The 6,977-nt window shown below is 41.7% G+C and overlaps 1 long non-coding RNA gene across 1 annotated transcript; it reads left to right on the top strand.

Annotated features, from left to right (window-relative positions):
* Positions 1 to 4,534: 4,534 nt before the first annotated feature.
* LOC112847773 (uncharacterized) lies at positions 4,535 to 5,718 on the top strand. The gene is made up of 4 exons (XR_003221541.1): positions 4,535 to 4,947; positions 5,140 to 5,226; positions 5,378 to 5,461; positions 5,563 to 5,718. It is a non-coding gene; the product is annotated as an uncharacterized LOC112847773 (long non-coding RNA).
* The last annotated feature ends 1,259 nt before the right edge of the window (positions 5,719 to 6,977 follow it).

The raw sequence follows: 6,977 nt of genomic DNA, 5'->3' as shown, positions 1-6,977 counted from the left end.
CGAGGCAGGCGGTAACTGAGCAGGCGACTGAGCTGAGAGGTGAGCTAATGTTCGAGCTATTGATAGAAGTTTTAGTTCTATTGACTGTTGTAACGATGGTAGTAATGGCGGGTTAGGTGGTGGATTAGCAATAAACTGAGCTAGTTCCCCTGAGCCTCCAGAACCTGAAAACAACCGCTGGACGGGCTCACCTGAGCCTGCAGCGAGGTCAGAAACAGGTGCAGGTACCTGCCGGACACCAGCCACTCCCACCCGAGGAGAAGGTACGGGTACTGGAGCTAACTGGTTCCCGGTCATCCTCACGCTGGGAGCCGGGACAGGCACCGTCAATGGCTGGGCAGCTGCTGTCCCCACCCGAGGAGCTGGTACGGGTGCAGCGACAGGCAGAGCCTCAGCCGGCCTGGATACTGGAGCAGGGACCAGCTGGACCTCAGCCTCCCTCACCTGAAGCACTGAAACAGGTGCAGGGGAATGCTGGGCCCGAGCTGCCCTGGGAGCAGGAACACAATGGGGCGAAGGAGTAGGGTCAGCAAACACAGACTCCTCTACAAAGTTTCTTTGCTTCCTACCACCACCACGTCTAACAGTCTTAACAATTTTCACAGTCTCAGAATTTATGTGGCCAGGGTTAGAAAAAACAGACTTGGCAAAAGTAGGTTTTAGCTTGTTTCCACCATGATGTACAGTCCAAGAACCAACAGTCTTAGAAGAATGTACGTTGTCATTAACTAGCTTGTGAGGACTTAAACCAAAACTGGCCTCCCAATCCAAATCCTCATCGAAAAAAGAGGTCCCGAAAGTCTCTGAGGTGAGCTCATAATCCTTACTGTTTAATGGCTCAGGTGGAGTGTGGAAAGTGTAGTCCTTTTGGCTCACCGTAGGAGGTTGCTCAGAAGTGTCCATATGACGGCGAAGTGAGCGCCGTTTCCTTTGGGCAGAGGTAGCTGGCGGCGTAAGCAACTGAGCCTCTGGTGCACAGAACGGTGACGCTGAGGCTGGAGCGTGAGCACCTGAAGCCATACGGAGGACTCCCAACTGAAGCGGCCGCATCTTGAGTGCCAGCGGAGCAACAGGTGGAGACTTCTGACAGCTCCGGGGCCCACCAAGAGCCAGCCGAGTTCCATGGAAAATGCGCCCGACGTCAGGGGTGCGCCATGGCTTCCAGCGGAGTTCCTCCTCCAGCTGGGCAAAGGCTGCTCGACGTCGCTCCTGAAGTTCAATGTCTGCTGGGTCCATAGTATGGTCGCGTCGTTCTGTCATGTTACGGCTGTGTGCAGACAGGAATAGGACCCAAGGTGCAGACTCCGGAGACAGTCATGAACTCAAAACAGCTTTATTGCTGAACAAAGGATATCTACAAAACCTAAACTGAAAAGAATCTAACAAAACACACACAGGGAGCCACAGGGAGATACACACAGCATGAGGGACGACGCGACAGAGAGCACAGGAAAACACAGGGCTTAATACACAGAGGGAGCAATCAGGGAATGGGCAACAGGAGGGAAACACAACTGGGGCAAATCAGGACTAACGAGACAGGAAGAGCAAAACCAGATACACTAACATGAGACATGGACTTTCAAAGTAAAACAGAAAACATACACAGGCTGAACTAAAGACACAGACTCACCTACAGGCACTACAGAGGGAACAGAGACATGGGACCAGGGCAGACACAGACACTGACTGGACACGGGGATATAGCAACAAAGGATACACAGAGACGCGAACTAGACAAGGGGATACAGCTGACAGGGGAGACAGAGCAACTAAAGAAGACAGAGACAAACCATAAAACAGAACTCAAAGAAACCAAAAACTAGAAATTATGAATAATATAATAAACCCAATAACCCTGGGTCAACGACCCAGGCATCCTAACACCCTCTGCCCCCGATCTGCACTGATCCCATTTAATTAGCAGGGTTAGTGTGCTTTCTGAAGACAAGATTTCCTGTTTTACTGTCAGGGTGTTAATTTAACTGAAAACTGAAAACTAGAGCTCTGTCTTAAAACAAGACACATGATGATGACCTGTATGTGGTCAGATATTCACAGCATAGAAATCAACGTATATTTGATTCAACTGGGTTCAATAACCTCTTTTTTGACACAGGGTGCCTCAGCATTGTAATCTCTGAAACGCCATTCTGTGCATCTATCTTTAAGGGATCACAAAGAAAATATAAAAAGCTATGAAGTTATTGCACTGTTTAATTGTGGTTTCATTATTAGCATTTTGTCTGTGTAGCGTGCTCAGTGTTCATTAAACACCCACTAACATGAGTTGTATGATTTGTTTTGTTGTGTCACAGGAAGCTGCCAAGGCCATACTTTGGTGTTCATATAAGTATACATCCACAGTTTAACATATAATTGCATTTATCATCACTTTATGTGTGGTCCAAGGTAGAAATTCAGTAGGATATTCATGTCTGCCACTATTTGCCAATACGCCCACAACAGGGATGACAAAGAGGTTTTCTGCATTGCTAAACATTTCCTTCGAATTTCCTTCTTTGTACTCAAAGGTCATTGGCATTTCTCAACATGTTTATAAGTATCACTTATTCTGTGACATCTAAACTAGAGCCCATAACCATCTTACAGCAGATGATTGACATTTAACTGCTGCTATGAACGTTCTTATTAACCTCCCTACCTACTTACACATTCTTGTGCATTTTGAATTAGTTTCACACTGAATGCCCATGAGAGGTTCACGCATTTAGTGCTGCAGCTACCACTGCAAACAGAGCTTTAATTTAATTGTTCAAAAAGGAGGAATGAATACCAACCCCAGCTGCTGTTTAAATCTGTATAACAACGCAGATCACATGGTAGTAATTCTATGCATTTAGGCATGGTGACAGACAAGTAGTAGTAGTAGTCTGAGTATTTCAGGAACTCCTGATCCACTGGGATGTTAACACACAAACACCTCTAGAGATTACACAGAGTGATCGGAAAAAACAGAAAATATCAAGATAGCAGCAGTTCTCGGGAATCCATCCTGTCTTGTGTCAACAGTTCAGGCTGCTGATGGTGTTGCTGTAATGATGTGAGGGATATTTTTGACAACTTTGTACCAACACTGTACAACTCAGTACTGAGCATCGCCTAAACCACATATGTAAAGGAATGGGCAGCTCAAATAATCTTAAACTGGCTCCTTGAACATGACAGTGAGTTCACTGCACTCAAATGGTCTCTACAGTCACCAGAGCTCAGTCTAAAAGAGCACCTGTGGGATTTGGTGAAACAGAAAATTCAAATCATGGAAGTTGCAGCAACTGTGAGATGCTGTCATCACGTTCTCAGAGGAATGTTTCCAGCATCTTGTTGAAAGTATGTCATGAAGAAGGACGCAGTTCTGAATGCAAACAGTGTAAAACCCAGCACAAGCAAGATTTAGCCTAGTTAGTGCTGTTAGCGTTAATCTCGTTAAAATGAAGTTAACGCCATAACCCCATTAACACGTCAAATCTCCTTTAGCGAGTTTATGCGGATCGCATATGCGAGGGCTGCACAGCGTCAACGCATTAGCGCCGTGCAGTCCCTCTGATGAAATCTCACAAGTGTTAGCTTTATTTTGATACCAAGGTTGTTTACACAGAGTTTGTAATTGCAGAGAAATAGTCGATTCATTTTTCGGCAAGAAGCTCAGAAAGCGCTTTGGGGCTTAACAGGTTAAATAAAGTAGCTTTAGACTTTGGCATTAATTCAGAGAGCACAGAAATACGATAAATTAAGGAAGAGATAAAGCTGAGTAAAAAAATTCATTAAATGTTTTTATGAAGGAAATGCTATTTTTGTTGGATTATACCACTACTACTAAACAGTGACCACTCCAGAGATTAGAGAGGGTTTATACTGGAATTTTACTCCTAAATCTTTGTGTGTAATAATCTTACCAAAACTCTAGAATTGTTCTTGGAATGATTTTGTTGTTTCTTAAAGAGCGTACAGACCCGTGAAGCCTGGATGAACTCAGAGATTTTCAAAAAATTTTTTGTTTTTAGTTGTTTACTATGAGATGACTGAGTGTTTCTTGAAAACCCCTTTGTGTGTTCATAGTATGCAGATGCTGCCTGTGGTAATGTCACGACAATGCTAAGCGGATCCACTACCAAACCATTTGATCCTGAAATGTAGGACTGCTTCTCTAATACTTTCAGGACTTTTAGTGAGAAACGTTAAGAAATTTATTTTCTTTTAATCATAATTAGAGCCAGCAATGTAACACTGGCATATGCGCCAAGTTTTAAGCTAAGTTATCTCAAGGATTTGCTCTGAACTGTACTTAGTTCTTTTTTCATCAATTTATTTTTCCACAATTGTTTTCAATGACTAGGTGCAAAAAAATAACTTTTGTGTCTGCCTTATCATCGTAGATTATGAAAAGTGCAATTAAAAAACAGTTATTATTGTCTTTGTTGCACAAGGTCAAAGGCTGTTGTAAAAAATATGTTCTTGCTCTACAAACCAAGTCAGATTTAAATGTTTCCGTTTCCACTTGGGATCATTTTGATGTTGCTTCCTTTGGGCTCTATCTCTATGGTCCAGTTTTGCTTTTAGGTTACATGAGAAGAAATTTTCTTTTATATCTCAGTCACACTAGAGTAAAAAGAGGACAGCGTCTAGGAAATAATTATATGGATTGACGGTTGAGGATGCATAGCCCACAACCTCTGGGGGACCAATTTTGATTGAAATGCAGTAGCAAAGGTCACCAGCTGGTGGCTGACCTGACTCTAAACAGTCGCAGACTCAAACAGAGGGCAAAGGTTTGCAAATAAGTACCACCTAACTTATGAACACAGATGGATTCTCACCAAACTGCAGTAAGTCTGTCTCTTTCCAATAGAGGACTTGACTCACCTGTTTGCCTAAGGGTTTTGTTCTGGGTTCCTATATAAAAGCAAGGCTGACTGGACTCTGCATGTAAGTAGTTAATGTACATTTTTTTGCTGCTTTGCTGCTTTGAAGATGGCAACTAGCAGGAAGCGGTCACAGACCCGGTCCTCATCTTCAAAGCAATCATTTTAAAAGCAGCGAGACTGCAAGATTATTGTAGACAGTCACAATACATCTGTTTGTGGTTTGAATTTTTTATTTGTTTTTTTTTCTTTTCAGTATTTTTGCAAGCATTGAGGTGATGAGGCTTAAAGCCCCTAGGGTCAGTAGCCTGAATGTTGTTATGGTCTTGAAGAAGAACGCCAAGTAAGATTTCCTCTTTTTACACAAATCTGTCATCACAATGTTGTCCTTTATTTGTTTGATTTAAATCAGTGGAGCCAATCGGTGCATGAATGTTTTAAAACTGATCCTACTTTCACTGCTTCTGTTCCATTTATGTTTCTAACATCTTCAGATCAGACTGTACAAATGCATCCTTGAAGAATTTACAGAATCAGTCAGATCCAAACATAACATACACCTGCAAAGACGTGGCTGAGTAAGTACATGTGTGTTACAGAGGAGCTGTCGACCTGTTTGCATCTGTCCTCTCAAAGCACAACTGATCTCTTTTTATTATCTTGTAATGCTTTCAAACAGACATCGGGTTGAGCAATGCGGGTCCCAACCAAAGATAAGGTGTGGAGCCTGCTGGTGAACATGTCTGATTATATCAGACACAACACAGTACCACTGAGTATTTTTGTACATGTGAAATATATTTGTCTAATCAACATCTCTAATACTGCTGCTATCTCCTGGTTGGCAGAATATGCAGTATTTTAAAAATAAAATCTTAACATAGAAGGTTGTAAACTTTATTTAGACTCCAAAGTGTAACACTGATTGTTGTGTAATCACATCCTGATCCCGCACCAAGTGCACCATGTCTTTGTTGTTTTCTAGTCATTTTAAAGTCTGTGCAGCAGGAATAATTTAAAAATGTATGCCGTACTGTGCAGAAGTCTTGAGACTCCCCTCATTTATTCATTTTGGTTCCAAGAAGGGAGAATTTCTCTTTATTTCTTCAGCAATAATTTTCCAGACTTTCTGAAGGCCTGTCAGAGTTTTTCTTTGGACATACTTTGGAGCCACTTACTAACAGTGATGCTTCAAGCATAAAAAAGCCACCTTAAGTCAGGGGATGAGCTGGTGTAGACACAACACTGATCAGCAAAGTACCCATAGCAGACTTTCTGAACAACACATAATTTGTTCCCACTTCTTTATATTTTTATATTAAGTCTACAAATTCCAAACATAAGTTTTGTCGAAATATAATAGTATTTTTGCACCAACAAGGTGATTCACAAAGCAAACTTGGCACATGTCTATAGGGTGGGCAATGTGTCCTTAAGAATTTGAGGAACCTGGACAAGTGGAGTACAAAAGAAGTGGCATGCTGCATTTCAGCAAGTGATGTTGGGGATCTTGTCAACATTGAGGAAATATTAACACAGAAAAGTACCAGCAAACTTTGTGTCTGATTGGTGATAGTTTCATTTTTCAGCCTGACAATGATCCCAAACACACTGCTGATGCAGTAAAAGCGTACCTAGACATAAAAACACACAGTGGAAGACCATCAGTCATGGATTGGTCTCCCTAGAGCCCAAACCTCAACATTATTAAAGCAGCGTGGCAATCTTGACAGAGAACAAAACGACAGGCAGGCATCATTCAGAGAAAAGCTTTGAATGTCCTTGAAGAAGCCTTGAAACTTTTCCTGGAGAGTATTTAAAGAAATAACAAGTAGCTTACCTAAGACAGTTCAGGCTGTGTTGAAGAATAAAGGTGGTCATTCCAAATATTGACTTTCAAAGTCATTAGAACTGTAAAAACTCTTGCCTTATATATTGTATTTGAATGTATGATGTATTTATCTAAGGGTTACATTAAAGGTTACATTACATTATAATTAATGCAAAAAAGGGTGAAAGTGAAAGTGAAAGCAGTTGACCTTTAAAGTTGTAAATGTAGCAGAATGAATACCATACTTTCATATTGTTAATCAC

This window comes from Oreochromis niloticus, linkage group LG9, assembly GCF_001858045.2.
Source record: "Oreochromis niloticus isolate F11D_XX linkage group LG9, O_niloticus_UMD_NMBU, whole genome shotgun sequence".
In the NCBI taxonomy this organism is placed as follows: domain Eukaryota; kingdom Metazoa; phylum Chordata; class Actinopteri; order Cichliformes; family Cichlidae; genus Oreochromis; species Oreochromis niloticus.
The sequence above is the reverse complement of the archived record's forward strand: the minus strand, read 5'-3'. Positions and strand labels throughout refer to the sequence as shown.